The 16,288-nt window shown below is 47.2% G+C and overlaps 1 protein-coding gene across 3 annotated transcripts in view; it reads right to left on the reverse strand.

Moving 5' to 3' along the window:
- SMTNL1 (smoothelin like 1) overlaps positions 1–16,288 on the reverse strand; it is a 148,038-nt gene that overhangs the window by 103,494 nt on the left and 28,256 nt on the right. The gene's annotated exons all lie outside the window — the stretch shown is intronic.

Below are 16,288 nucleotides of genomic sequence, written 5' to 3' on the forward strand. Positions count from 1 at the left end.
CATTGGATTTCTACTTTTGTAACGGGTGCAGAAAAATTGTTTTTTTGGGTGTCTGTGGTGCCTTCACATCGTTACCCTATAGGGGTATTCTTGATGAAAGCAAGAAAGGGCCTTGCTGCCAAAAATTGTAATGATATGCACCTGTCAAACAACTGCGGAAAGATTGTTCTCTGGGTGTCTGTGGTGCCTTCACATCGTAACCCTATAGGGGTATTCTTGATGAAAGCAAGAATTTGCCTTGCTGCCTCCTAGATAATCGTCCACCATGTGATGCAGACACTGCCGATGGGATGTGGAAGCTGACAGCCCTGGGTGGCGAGGACTAAAAAAATTAGGACATGCATCACTTTTCTCCACGCTCCTCTTGACCAACAGAAGCCCCAAAACTACGTTTTCCACGACACTGTAACCTACCAGTGCCGGGAAACAAATTCTATAAATTTCTCTTTAAGGTGTCCTTAAGAGATTTCATTTTCTTCACTCTATGTGGGGATGAGATGAGTTCTGAGACTTATCCCTTTATAAAGGTGGTCAAGGAGGGTTGCCAAAAAATAGTGATCCTTCACCTTTACGCTATGTATTCTTGGATCTTTTTGCAGGCTTTGAAACATGAGGGAGCCCATACACCGCAAATTTGCGGAGGCATGAGAAGCAGACTCCTTGGGGTCACTGAGGATTAGGCCCTGTACACACGATCAGTCCAAGCTGATGAAAACGGACTGAAGTTCAGTTTCATCGGTCCAAACCGACCGTGTGTAGGCCCCATTGGTCTGTTGTCCTTCGGTCCAGAAACTTGCTTTAAAATTGGACCGATGGACGCCTGACCGATAGGTCAAAACCGATGGTTAGTATGCAAAAGCATTGGTTCCAAACCCGGGCATGCTCAGAAGTCGACGCATGCTTGGAAGCATTGAACTTAATTTTTCTCTGCACGTCATTGTGTTTTACGTCACCGCGTTGGACTCGATCGGTTTTTGAACTGATGGTGTGTAGGCACATCAAACCATCAGTCAGCTTCATCGGTTAACCGATGAAATGGAACTTCAGTCCATTTTCATCAGTTTGGACTGATCGTGTGTACAGGGCCTTATGCCCCGTACACACCATCACTTTATGTGATGAAAAAAAACGACACTTTCTGTGAAGTAAAAAATGACGTTTTTGAAACTTCAATTTTCTAAGACGAAGTTGCCTACACACCATCGTTTTCTCACAATGATCTTGCAAAGTGAGGTTACGTTCCACCACGTTTTACCATTGAAGCTTGCTTCTGGTCATGCGTGGATGAAAAAACGTCTTAGAAAACGACGTTTTTTGCTACACACGGTCAATTTCTGTGAAGTAAAAAGTGCACTTTTGAAAAACGACACATAAAATTGAAGCATGCTTCAATTTTTTTCTGTCGTTTTTTACAAGACATAAAACGACGTTTTCCCCCACACACGGTCAATTAAAGTGACGTTTTTAAAAACGTCATTTTTTTTCATCACATAAAGTGATGGTGTGTACGCGGCATTAGAGTATCCTCCCAGCCACTCACTACTCCCAAGGGTTTTGAGGATGGAAAACCACCTCCTGCTGTTTGATGTATGTCTTCCTCTGCTTCAATGCCTCCAAAACTGCCAGAATCCTCCTCATCCTCTCTCTCCTCTTGTGTGTTCTGTGGCATAGGAACAATGATGTCTGCATAAAGTGAGCCTTGAAAGAAAAGGAAGTCCTCCTCTTCCTCCCACTGCGCTGCCTCAAGTGCCCTGTCCACAATGCCATGCAGAGTCTGCTCCAGCAGGAACACAACAGGGATTGTGTCACTGATACATGCATTGTCATGGCTCACCATCCTTGTAGCCTCCTCAAATGGTGACAGTACAGTGCATGCATCCTTTATGAGTAGCTATTGACGTGGGGAAAAAAGCTGAGCCGGCCTGAGCCTGTCGTTGTACCATACTCACACCAGTACTCATTGACGGTCCTCTGCTGCATGTGCAGCCACTACAGCATTGCCAAAGTCGAGTTCCACCTGGTGGGCATGTCACATATCAGGCAGTTTACGGGCAGGTGGAATTCCCGCTTAATTTCAGCCAACAGAGCACTGGTTGTGTATGACCGCCTGAAATGGCTACACATTCTTTTGGCCTGCTTTAGTAGATCTTCCAATACTGGTTACCTACTTAGATAAAAAACTGAAAAACCAAATTGAGGACATGTGCCAGGCATGGCACATGTGTCAACTTTCCCTGTCTAAGGGCGGACAGGAGGTTTGTGCCGTTATCACACACCACCAGTCCTGGCTCCAGCTGGCATGGCATGAACCACCTCTGGGCCTGTCCCTGTAGAGCTGAAGGAATCACTGCTCCAGTGTGGTTCCTGTCTCCTAGACACAACAGATGAAGCACCTTTTAGCTTGACTCATTGAATAGCCCTTTGAAGGCTTAGGGGGTACTTGAGGTTCAGAGGACAATTCAGTGGAGGAGGTAGAGCTGACGAATTTGGCATCATCACCGTCTACATGGAGACGTAGGGGCACAATAAAAGCTGCAGCACCGAGCTCTGTCCTGCATCCTTCTGAATTGCAAGCATAGATACCCGGTTTTGTGAACAAAATATATTGTCCCACTTGTCAGTAGAAAAGTGGACTTTGCAGCTGACTGCCTTGCCTAACGATGCCACAACATTGCCTTCCACATAATGGTAGAGATGGAATGGCCTCACATAAAAATAAATATTGACTTTGAACCTGCTATTGCAGTACAGCACATTCTACAAATTCACAGAAGGGGGCAGAATCCACCAGGCGGAAAGGCAGAAGTTGTAGAGCCAGCAGCTTTGACAATCATGCATTTAGATACTGAGCATGTGGGTGGCAGGGACTGTATTTTTTTCCGCTGCAGCAGATGGGGCAGAGAAATTTGCCAGCTATAGTCTACATCTGGTGTGTGCTGCTGGCAGATGTGCTGCAAGGACCTGGGACACCCTGTGATATACCATCGTCCCTGTCAGTGGAGGCTGCTGAGAGGTCATGAGGCATAGCAGGGACAGACTGAGGTGAGTAAGGTGGAGGGGCAGATTTGTGCCCCTTTTGTGTGGATTTTAGGTGCTCTTGCTAATAGACTGAGTGGTGGGAGGTTAAATGTCTTGTCAAGCATGTGGTACCCAAATGGCTGGTGTTTTTGCCACGCTTGAGACAAAGTTTGCAAATAGCAACAGTGCAATCAGCTGCACATGTACTAAAAAAGGCCCAGACAGCTGAGCTGTGGGAAGTGGGCTGGGAGATAACAGCTCCACAATGTGATGGAATAGGGTGGCTGCTCTCTACTCTTCCATGCTGGCTGCCTCCTTGGGGTTGTGCCTCACCCTCACTTTCCTCCTCTGCTCTATCTGGCACCCAAGTCAAGTCAGTGAACTCATCATCATCATCTCCTCCATCCTCATTACCACTGGAGACAACTTGGCAATACACTGTGGCTGGGGAAACATGACTACCAATTTGTTTACCAGTGTTCTCCTCTCTCTGTAGGCTCATGTTCCTGTCTTCCTCAACCTCAGAGTCAGAACCAACATCTGAATTGAGTAATGGCTGTGTATGGTCAAGGAGCAAGTGGCTGATGCTGTGTTCAAATAACTCTGCTGACTTTTCCATGCCTGATGCCAGGGCTATGGCAGGAATAGCTGTGGACAAGAAGGTAGGTTTTGCCACTCTGGCAGCTGCAGGGGACTGGCACGGGCAACATCACTAAACAGTAGATGTTCAAGTCGAACATAAGTTCATCTCGAACATTGGGTTTCACCCATTCGCCGAATAGCGTACATTATTGGGCGTTTTAAACAAATAGTGAAAAAAAAGAGAATAATAGGCGCTCCTTCTAATTCCTTCCACCCCACTGCGCCAATGACTGTGCGAATCTCAAAAAAAGCAGCTACTTAAATAATAATAATGTGTACCAAAAATTCTGAATGAACAAAATAGTAGCGCTAAAAAATAACTAAACGTTTCTAAATATTAAACAATACATTCGTCATACAGAAAATATTGTGGTCAGTTCGTGTGGAGAAATATTTTGCTGTTTGTGCCAAGCATGAGAATGCAAGGCATATCGCATTGGTAAGCGCAATTCTTATGGGTGAGAATCACTGAGCACTTTGGTGTGGTGAAAGGTCTCATATTAAGAAGATTTTTTAAAGACGTGTTTTCCTTTGGACACTTTAATTGTTTTCACCTGGAATATTATCACCTTGGATTTTCTATGTGGACGCTTTTTCACATATATATTTATACAATTTTTTCACTTTATTTATATATTCCTGCATTCCTCACAATATTTTCTGTATCACGAATGTATTGTTTAATTATTGGGAGTTTGCAGCAAATTTGAGCGCTGCGCAATGCCCCATAATACCATGCGGCATCACAGTGCATTGACGTCTGATGATTGGCCAAAGCATGCACCTGACCTGTATGCTTTGGCCAATCACAGAGCGCTCTGCTGCAACAGCCATAATTGAGGGTGCCTTTGGCCAATTATGGCTCAGGGGGCTAAGTCCATTCCACAAACTATATAAGGTTGCTTACAAAGTGACCATATGTAGTGTGTTGGAGTGGATGGAGCTGGAGATAACTTGAGGTAGATTAGGCAGGTTAGTTAGTGGATTGCAGGCGGTGTATTAATATAAAAAAAATGCATTCAGTGTAGACTTTACAGTTGTGTGCATAAGTAATGATTTCTTGGCTTATCAATCAACTGTGTTTACTCTTTTTAGATCATAATGACAACAGAAACTATCAAAATTACTCTGATCAAAAGTGTACATTTTTAGATTTTGGCCTGAAAAACATGCACACAAGTTGACACAAAGGGGTTTGAATGGCTATTAAAGGTAACCATCCTCATTTGTGATCTGTTTGCTTGTAATTTGTGTGTGTGTGTGTGTGTGTATAAAAGGTCAATGAGTTTCTGGACTCCTGACAGACCCTTGTATCTTTCATCCAGTGCTGCACTGATGTTTCTGAGTTCTGGGTCATGGGGAAAGCAAAATAATTGTCAAAGGATCTGCGGGAAAAGGCAGTTGAACTGTATAAAACAGGAAAGGTATATAAAAAATAGGATTTTTTATACAGCTTACCTGTAAAATCCTTTTCTTGGGAATACATCATGGGACACAGAGCCTTAATTACTTAATGGGTTATATAGTCACCACAGGTGATTGGACAGTGGTTAACCCAATTAAAATGTAATTCCTCCCCTATATAACCCCTCCCAAAGGAGAGTACCTCAGTTTTGTAGCAAAGCAATAAGTGTCCCACATTTAACTCCGAAGAGGGGCGGGAGCTCTGTGTCCCGTGATGTATTCCCAAGAAAAGAACTTTACAGGTAAGCTGTATAAAAAAAAATCCTATTTTCTTGCTCATACATCACGGGACACAGAGCCTTAATTACTTAATGGGATGTCCCATAGCAGTGCTAAAATTGAGGGGAGGGAGACACAGATCAGAAAACAAGACCGCCATCGGGCCAGAGAATCTATACTGCTGCCTGCAGTACACTAAGCCCAAAGGCGGCATCCTTCTACCCTCTCACATCTACCTGGTAGAACTTGGTAAATGTATGGACCGAAGACCAAGTAGCAGCCTTACAGATCTGAGCCATGGAGGCCTGGTGATGCACTGTCCGTGAAGCACTAACTGCTCTAGTCAAGTGCGCCTTAACCTGAAAAGGAGGAATCTTCTTTTCTAAACCATAGGCCTGAATAATGACTTGTTGAATCCAACATGCAATAATAGGATGTTTGATAACAGCTTACCTGTAAAATCCTTTTCTTGGAGTACACCACGGGGCACAGAGCCTCTATTCATTACATAGTGGGTTGTATGGTCACCAGAGGTGATTGGACACTGGCACAACCAGTCAAAGACAGTTCCCCTCCATATAACCCCTCCCATCAGGGAAGTATTTTTGTAGCAAAGCAGTAAGGTTCCCATAAGAGGGGGGGGACCTCTGTGTCCCGTGGTGTACTCCAAGAAAAGGATTTTACAGGTAAGCTGTTATCAAAAATCCTATTTTCTTAATCGTACACCACGGGACACAGAGCCTCTATTCATTACATAGTGGGATGTCCCAGAGCAATGCTCAATGAAGGGTGGGAGACACAGATCCAAGCAGGCCATAAACGGACAAGAAGCCCTAGACTGCTGCCTGCAGCACACTACGCCTGAAGGTAAAATCCTCATGTCCTCTTACATCTATCTGATAGAATTTGATAAATGTATGGACTAAAGACCAAGTTGCAGCTTTACAGATCTGAGCTATCGAAGCCTGGAGATGCACTGCCCATGAAGCGCTTATAGCTCTGGTCGAGTGAGCCTTAACAGAAGAAGGAGGAATCCTGTTCCTTAAACCATAAGCTTGAATAATTACTTGTCGAATCCACCGAGAAATGGTGGATTTTGATGCCGCTTGTCCCTTCTTGGGACCATCTGGCAAAATAAACAAACATCTGTTTTCTGAGAGGTTGCCTGCAGATACGCTTTTACTGTTCTCACTACATCTAGAGAGTGCAAAATTCTTTCCTCCGCTGTCCGCGGATCCGGAAAAACGGAAGGCAAAACAATATCTTGATTCAAATGAAATAACGACACCACCTTTGGTAAAAACAATCTTGTCCTTGTGACAAATAAATAAGGCTCTTTACAAGAAAGAGCTGCTAATTCTGATACTCTTCTAGCAGAAGAGATAGCAATCAAAAAGGCCAATTTCCTGCTCAAAGGAATCAAAGGAATATGGCGAATAGGTTCAAAAGGTTGCTTTTGCAACACTGACAATACCAAATTCAAATCCCATGGGCACAAGGGAGACTTGACTGCCGGATTGATCCGCAGTACCCCTTGAATGAAAGCCCGAACTAGGGAATGAGAAGCCAATGGTCTTTGAAAAAAGACTGAGGCCCCGTACACACGGCCGAGGAACTCGACGTGCCAAGCACGTCGAGTTCCTCGTCGAGTTCTGGGATGAAGCCGCCGAGGAGCTCGGCGGGCCGCCTTCTCCCATAGAACAACGAGAAAATAGAGAACATGTTCTCTATTTTCTCGTCGAGCTCCTCGGCGGCTCCATCGAGCCAAAACTGTACAGACGACAGAGTTTCTCGGCAGAATCCGGGTTTTGACCGAGTTTCTCTGTGAATTCTGCCGAGAAACTCTGTCGTGTGTACGGGGCCTGATAGTACTAAGGGCTAGTTTTTATATCCACTCCTAATTGGCAAAAGGCGAGAATCCTACTTATGTCATACTTCTGAGGATTCCATTTCTTGGTTTCACACCAGGAAACATATGCCTTCCAGACTCTATAGCAGGGGTGGGGAACCTTTTTTCTGCCAAGGACCATTTGGATTTTTGTAACATCATTCGGGGGCCATACAAAATGTCAGTTAAAGCAACGCAGTGCCGAATCACAAAAAGGGGCAAGGTCCTTAACCTGCATAATGGTCCGGGGTTTAAGTGGTTAATTCGCATACAGTTCATACTCCAATTTTATGCACTTTCACAGTGAGGGTGCCACTTTGGGAACAGATGAACAGAGGGCAGCAACAATGCAAGTCAGATGGCAAGCATGGCTCATTTAAAATGACTCAAAACCATATTTTATCTGCTGTTTTTTTATAATACACAGTAGTGGTCATTAACTTTGCCTCAACCAGCTCCTTCTGCCACCACCAGCTCTTGCCACCTTCTGCCACCATCACCTCCTGCCCCCACCAGCTCCTGCCACCTCCTGCCCCACCAGCTCCTGCCAACATCACCATCTCCAGCTCCTTCTGCCACCACCATCACCTACTGACACCATCACCAGCTCCGGCCAGAAGCTCCTCCTGCCACCATCACCTCCTGCCCTCACCAGCTCCTGTCCTCCAAAGCTCCTCCTGCCATCATCACCAGCTCCTTCTGTCACCACCAGCTCATGTCCCTACCAGTTCCTGCCACCATCACCTCCTGCCCCACCAGCTCCTGCCACCATCACCATCTCCAGCTCCTGCCACCATCACCAGCTCATTCTGCCACCACCGTCACCTACTGCCACCATCACCAGCTCCGGCCAGAAGCTCCTCCTGCCACCACTAGCTCCTGCCACCATCACCTCCTGCCCTCACCAGCTCCTGTCCTCCATAGCTCCTCCTTCCACCATCACCAGCTCCTGCCACCACCAGCTCATGTCCCTACCAGATCCTCCTGCCACCACCAGCTCTTGCCACCTCCTGCCCCACCAGCTCCTGCCACCTCCTGCCCCACCAGCTCCTGCCACCTCCTGCCCCACCAGCTCCTGCCACCATCACCATCTCCTGCCACACGCTCCTCCTGCCACCATCACCAGCTCCTTCTGCCACCATCTCCAGCTCTTGCCATCATCACCAGCTCCTTCTGCCACCACCGTCACCTACTGCCACCATCACCAGCTCCTGCCAAAAGCTCCTCCTGCCACCACCACCTCCTGCCACCAGCAGCTCCCTCCACCTCCTGCCACCACCAGCTCTTCCTGCCACCATCACCTCCTGCCCTCACCAGCTCCTGTCCTCCATAGCTCCTGCCCTCACCAGCTCCTCCTGCCACTATAACCACATCCTTCTGCCACCACCGCCGTCACCTTCTGAGTCCTGCCACCACCACCAGCTCCTTTATTACCTTGAGGCAAGGAAGTCTGAGAATGCAGGCTTGGCTTGCCATGAGCTGGCCTGGTCCGTTTCTGCTGTGGATGCCTGGGCAGCTGCTGGGCTGTCACAGGGCTGTCTGGAGTCCGGATAGACCACTGCCTGGAGCCGGCACCAAGAAGGCAAGACTGCTCCATCCATCCATTCCCTCTCGAGACTATTTTTAAAGTTTGGCGTGCCTGGCGGGATGCGCGATGACATCACTCGCATCGCCGCCAGTAGCCAGCGCGCCACCTCTGTCAAATCCGCAGCCGCCCCATGGGCCTGGGGGGGGGGGAACAGGATCGGAGGCTCAGCTCGGGACTTAGGCAGCACTGGGAAACTGCGCATGCGCAGTTTAAAACCGACGCGGTCACGGCTTTTTTTTACGGGGAATCTTGTCCTATAACGGACATTAACGGACACGGAAAAAGTGCCTCATTTTTACTGACTGTATACGGGCGGTTGGCAACACAGCAGCCAAGTGACACACTGGCGGGCGGCCGGCCATGGCAGAACTTGCGGCTGCGGTGGGGTCGGGGGGCCTATGGAATGATTTTGCGGCCCTCAAGTGGCCCGCGGGCCGCAGGTTCCCCACCCCTGCTCTAAAGCATGGGGATATGCAATTAGGGGACCTCCAGCTGTTGCAGAACTACAAATCCCATGAGGCATAGCAAGACTCTGACAGCCACGAGCATGACACCCAGAGGCAGAGGCATGATGGGACATGTAGTTTTGCAACAGCTGGAGGTCCGCTAATTGCATATTCCTGCTATAGTAGCTAAGCCTGGAGGCTGGCTTTCTAGCATTATTGAGTGTAAAAAGTACTGGACCCGAGATCCCTTGTTTCTTCAAATTGTGGATCTCAGTAGCCAGACAGTCAAATTTAGCTTTTGTAAGGAAGAATGGAACACTGGACCCTGGGTCAGCAGGTCGTGACGAAGCGGAAGCTTCCAAGGTTTTCCTACCGCCATCTTGATGATCTCGGACTACCAGGGCCTTCTGGGCCATTTTGGGGCCACTAGGATTACTGGAATTCCTTCCTTCTTGATCCTGCAAAGTAGCCTTTGTAAGAGAGCGATCGGAAGAAATTCATAGATCAGTGAGAACTGATTCCAGGGAATTTTTAGAGCATCCGATCCGTAGGCTAGAGGATCTCTCGTCCTGGATACAAAGTTGTCCAACTTCCTGTTGAACCTGGAAGCTAGCAGGTCTACATCCGGGGTCCCCCATCTCTGGCATATTGCCTGAAAGACATCGGAGTGGAGAGACCACTCTCCTGGTGACAGCTGCTGGCGACTCAGATAGTCCGCTTGCCAGTTTTCTACCCCCGGAATGAAGATTGCAGAGAGACAAGGAACATGTTCTTCTGCCCATGCCAAAATCTGATTCACCTTGTTCTAAGCGCCCTGACTGCAGGTGCCTTCTTTGTGATTGATGTAAGCTACTGCAGTAGCATTGTTGGATTGAATCCAAACTGGGTGGCCCTGTAACCTGTGTGGCTAAGTATACTGCCCGAATCTCTAGTATGTTAATGGGCAGGTTCTCTTCGGTCTTGGCCCGGGTTCCCTCGGCTGACGCTTCTTCTAACACTACTCCCCAGTCCGTTAGACTGGCATCCGTAGACACCACATTCTAGGTGACTGGGAGAAAGGATTTTAATTTCCTCAAGTTCTTGGTTTTTAACCACCAACTGTGTCACGGTCCCTACCGTACCAAGCAGACGGCGAGGCGTGGTCGTGCCCCAAGGGGCTCTGGGTGGTATAGAACCTGGGACCTCTCTGTTGCTGCTTCGGTTCTTTACCTCTGAGCCACTCCTCAGTTTGGTATTCTGCTTGCTTTCCAGCTAAGGTGGTTCTGAATGATGTGCTGCACATGTCTCTCCTGGTCCAGCTGAGGCAGGTTACCCAATCAACTAGGGTATAAAACACTGCCTCACTCTGAGGGATTTGTCAGTTCATTGTAATTGTCCTGCCATTGCCAAAGGTTCCTGTGTACCTGTATTCCTGTGCTTTGTTTCAGCTACAAGACTGACTTCGGCTTCTGACCCTGGCTTTGTTTATCGTGTCTTCTGAATTCTGGAATCCCCGACCACGGCTTAACTTTGACCATCCTTTGGCAAATCCCTGTCAAGCCCCCGTGCACAGACTCACAGCCCAGGTAGCATCTTACTTTGTTACTGTGGGCTGTGTGTATTTGTAAGGGTGAGCATATATCTCAACAGTATGGACTCCAGCCAAGGTAAGCCCTTACAAACTGAAGCTTTGGCGCACTTGTGGAAACAGGCGCATGGGTAAATCCAGAGCTTGGATCTTCCTGTTCCAGGCTGCTAAAATACTGCCTTGAAGTAGTCTCGAATGAAACTGGGTGTAAGGGACAGCCTCGAAGGAGGCGACTATCTTCCCTAGTAGCCTCATGCAAAGCTGAATAGACAGCCTTTTCTTTTGCCCTGTACACACGATCGGTTCATCCGATGAAAACGGACCAATGAATTTTTACATCAGATATCCAATGAAGCTGACTTTCATCAGTTTTGCCTACACACAATCAGTTCAAAAAACGTTTGTGTCAGAACGCATTGACGTAAAACACAACGATGTGCTGAGAAAAATGAAGTTCAATGCTTCTGAGCATGCGTTGATTTTTAACCAATGGAATTCCCCACAGACGATTGTTTTTTTCTATCGGTTTTTTAACCATCAGATAATTTTAAAACAGGTTCTACGTTTTTCACTGATGGAAAAAAAAAACGATGGGGCCCACACACGATCGGTTCGTCTGATAAACGGTCCATCGGACCATTTTCATCAGACGAACCGATCGTATGTACGCGGCATTTGCCTTGACCTTGCAGATCAGGTCCTTTAGAGACTTGATCTTTGGCTCTGGAAAGAATACCCTGCTTTGGGCTGTTTCTATGATCATGCCCAAATACTCTACCCTTCTTTGGGCTTGAAGAGAGGATTTTTGTAGGTTTACAATCCATCCTAAATGCTCCAGGTATTTTATTGTGGTGAGCACAGCGTGATCTAATCCTGCCACTGATTGATCTATCACCAGTAGATCGTCTAGATAGGCTGTTAATGCTATGCCCTGTGCCCTCAGATTTGCCAACAGAGGGGCTAGTACCTTTGTAAATACCCAAGGCGCAGTAGACACACCAAAGGGCAGAGCCACAAACTGGAAGTGGCGATGTTCTACCGCAAACCTTAAGAATTTTTGGTGAGCGGGATGGATAGGCACATGTAAATATGCGTCCTTGATTTCTATAGCCATAAATTCTCCGCCTTGTAATGTGGCGACCACGGATCGAATAGTTTCCATTTGGAAATTTGCGAATGTTCTGAAACTGATTTAGAGATTTTAGATCCAGGATGAGTCTGACGTCTCTGTTTGGTTTTGGAATCACAAAGAGGTTTGAATAAAAACCTGAACCTTGCTCCTTTAGGGGTACTTCTGTGATCACCCCTTGGGACAGCACGTGACCCAATCCTTTGAAGAAGGAAGCTCTTTTTAGTGGATCTTTGGAGAGCCTTGAGCTTCGGAACTGAGAAGATGGGATCTCTCGAAATTCCAGCTTGTACATAAAGAGGCTTTGGGGTTTTGCTTGTTAGCCTTTGAACCCCATGGTTTCTTGTTCTTCTGGGCTTGGTCTTCTTTAGCTATTGTGGCTGGCTCAAAATGCTGTTGTTACTGGCTGGAGGTAGATCTACCAGGAGTCGGGGAGAGAGAACGCTTAAAACAAGGACACTTGTTTTTCTTCTTCTCTGGCAGAAGGGTAGTTTTACCACTCGATATCTTTTGGATATACTTTTCCAAATCATCCCCAAAGATGAAGGGGAAACTGGCCAAAGGCTTTTTGCACAGGGCTTCTGCTGACCAATGCCTTAGCCAAAGAATTCTGCGCATATGCACCAGCTGGAGCATGAGGCGGGGGATGCCTGTTGGATAGAATCTCTAATGGCATCCACTGTAAAACATAAGGCCCTAGGCATATTCTCTCAAAATTTGATCTGTTCCGAAGTCAGATCTTTCATCCCCTGTTTAATCTGGTCCTTTAAGACCTGACACATGCCCACCGCTGCTACAGCAGGTTGGGTTACTGCGCCTGTCAGGAGAAAGGCAGATTTTAGTAAGGATTCCAAATTCTTCTTTAAAAGTTTAAATACCGTATTTATCGGCGTATACCCCGCACTTTATTGCCCTGAAAATCAGGGCAAAATTGTGGGTGCGCGATATACGGCGATACCCGCTTCCCGCGCTGTGTTCGAACCACTGCGCCGACATATACCGAGCGCAGTACACTCGGGTATAGTCAGGCAGGCTCGGCTCCTTTTGAGGTCACGTCCTGTGCGTCCTGTACGTCCTTTACGCGAGAGGAGCTGAGCCCGCCCGACTATACCCAAGTGTACTCTGCTCGGTATATGTCGGCGCAGTGGTTCGAACACAGCGCGGGAAGCGGGGATCGAGTCGGGAGGACACCACGATGGCCGCAGAAGGACGCCGGACCGGACGAGGCCACCGATGGACGCGATGGACGACGGGCAGGACGCGATGGACGACGGGCAAGACACCGACGAGGAGCATCCAAACTGTAAGTATTTTTTTTTTGCAGGAATTTTCCTTCAAGTTCGGGGGTGCACGCTATACGCCGGGGCGCGTTATAGCCCGATAAATACGGTACCTGGGCATTGTCCACCGGACAAGTTAGGCTTTTATTTACACAAAAAATAGCTGCATCCACAGAAGGCAGACTCCACTTCTTGGTAAACTTCTCCTCCATTGGATAAAGAACTTGAAACTTCTTAGGAGGAGAAAAACACTAATATGGGTGTTTCCAGTCTGCGCAAATCAGATTCTCTAATAAAGGATGAATCGGAAAGGCACAAGCAGCCTGTGGGGATTTTAACGAACCCAGAGATGAGACAGGTGATTCAGTTAACTCCGCAGAGGGTAATCTGAATGTGGAGCGCACTGTTTCAGCATAATATTGCTCCTGCAACTTTAGAACCTGGGAAGTGGAAAAAGGTTGCTCTGATATCTCCGATCCCTCCGAGTCCTCATCCCCTGATGGGGTCTCATCCTCCTCAGATCTCTCTGCAAGGAGATCTAAAACAACAGGAGGAGATCTGCTTCGCTTTTTGTCCTTTTCTGAGGACTTTACGATTAATGCAGCGATTCTCCCTTCTAAGTTGTTCAAGGCTGTCGTCAAAGTGTCTTCAGTGACATATGCAGGCACAGGCATCACAGGAGAGGCTGATACTCCTGATAGAGGTAATGGCTCATCCTGTATGAATACGTCAGGTATTACAGGAGAGGAAGGTACCGAGCAGGCGCAGCTAGAGCCTCTTGTCTTAAATGGCAAAGTATTCTTGCTTTTAGTCCCAGAGCCTTCTATTTGGGAAGACATATTGCCAAGCAAAGCCAAGGTACCAACAACTGCATATACTACTGTGCTAGTTTAGCAATCTACATAGAAGTATGCAACTAATAACACACAGTTTCATGCCAGAGTTGGTGTCTTATCTTTTGGGAGTGCTTAGCCAACCACATGGAGATCTTACTTTCTCTTTTACGTTGCTGTGTCTCTTGCAGGCCTGTTTGCCAATTATAACATGTGCGTGTGCACGTGCATGCGCCCGCGCGCTCCCCCGTTCCTGTCCCACCCCGCCCCTCCCCCTCCCATTAAAAAATGGCATAAAGTGTGTCCCGTGCATGCGTGTGCGTCCTAGGGGTTAATGGCAGTATCATAGTGTGAGGGAGATCCCCCTGATACTTGCCTGAGAGGAGGAGGAGGACAGCCATCTATGGCAGAGCTTATGCAGTGGAAGGAGTGTGCTGTCCGAGGGAACTGACACTGCTCTGGAGCATGGCGAGTCAAACTCAGCTCTTTACTTCCCCCAGTGGCGGCCAGAAAAAGGACACCCACTCTACATAGGAAAGGTCCTTAAGTTTAAAACTTAGGACTCTTTCCTAACTCACCTTGTCCCCGCCGTAGGTTTTCTGCCAAGCAGAACCAATCTTCCCCCATCACAGCGGGGTCTGCGTGCCAACCTTCAGGGGTATGGGTTCCTATTTAAAGGAGACCTCTTCCATGGGCCTTGTAAAATACTCTGCCAGGTCCTCTTGCTGAATCAGCCAGAATTTGTGTGACATCGGCATAAAGCTGGCACTCCAAGTTATTGTTCAGGATGATGTCAGCAAGAGGACGAACATAGCAGTTAAAGAGGAGTGGCGATAGAGCACTCCCCTGTGGAACTCCGCATGTCAGAGGTCTTGGGGTAGACCGGTGTGTTCCCATCTTGACATATTGTGTTCTCTCATGGAGAAACGAGCGTATCCAGCTTCCAAGCGTCAACTTGATTCTGAGCATGCGTGGCCTTTTGACCGATGCCTTTGCATACTAACGATCGCTTTTGACCCATCGGTCAGGCGTCCATCGGTCAAATTTTAAAGCAAGTTCTATTTTTTTGGCCCGAAGGATAACTGACCGATGGCGCCCACACACGATCGGTTTGGACCGATGAAACGGACCTTCAGTCCGTTTTCATTGGTTTTGACTGATCGTGTGTACGCGGCCTGAGAGGTGGAGAAGGTATTTGGCAGGTTCAAAACCCAAATCATGATCTATCCACTGTCCTATAATGACTCGTACTTTAGTCCAGAATTCCTTCAGTTTCCGACACGACCCAAAAATATGGAGCATATTGCCCTCTGCCTCTCTACATTGCCAGCACATATTCGTCCTTTCCGGATAGATTTTATGCAGCAATGATGGGACTATATACCATCATGTGAGAATTTTATAACACAGCTCTTAAAACGTACTAGCCGTTGAGGAGTAGTGGGCAAATTATAAGATATATCTCCGCTGCTCTTCAGATAATATAATATCTAAGTCTCTTTCTCATTTCTGAAGGAGTCCCGGAACATAGCCTTCTGACGAATGTACTAACAGTTTGTATACCTCAGATACCCCATGAGCCGAAGGAGCTTTTACCATTTTTCTGGGACATATTCGAACGATCTGACCACTCCTTACGAAGAAGAGAAGTATGAAAATGGCTAAGTTGCTGCATCCGCCAATGGATCCTAAAGCGGATTAAACATCAACTGTATTTCCGCCCTGGTCTTCAGCCTGTATTCTTCAAGGTAGTCACCTAGGCGAAATTTACCTTGGCTCAAAGTTTGTCTAAAACAGCTATCTGTATAGCCAGGGGGAAATGCCGGGTTTCCCAATATTGGGTAGAGCCAAGAAATTTCTCCTTCTGCCTTGGAGAAAAAATGGCTTTGTTGTACTACTCTCATGCCGCGTACACACAACCGTTTTTCGGTTTGTAAAAAATTAAGTTTTTTTTTTTATGTCATTAAAAACGATCGTGTGTGGGCTCCAGAGCATTTTTCACGACGTAAAAAATGGCCATTAAAAATTTAAAACATGCTCTAATTTTTCACGCCGTTTTTAATGTCGTAACGTGTGGGCTTTAACAACATGAAAAACCCGTCCATGCTCAGAAGTAAGTTATGAGACGGGAGCGCTCGTTCTGGTAAAACTAGCGTTCGTAATGGAGTAAGCACATTTATCACGCTGTAACAGACTGAAAAGCGCGAATCGTCT

Source organism: Rana temporaria, chromosome 8 (genome assembly GCF_905171775.1).
Source record: "Rana temporaria chromosome 8, aRanTem1.1, whole genome shotgun sequence".
Classification (NCBI taxonomy): Eukaryota; Metazoa; Chordata; class Amphibia; order Anura; family Ranidae; genus Rana; species Rana temporaria.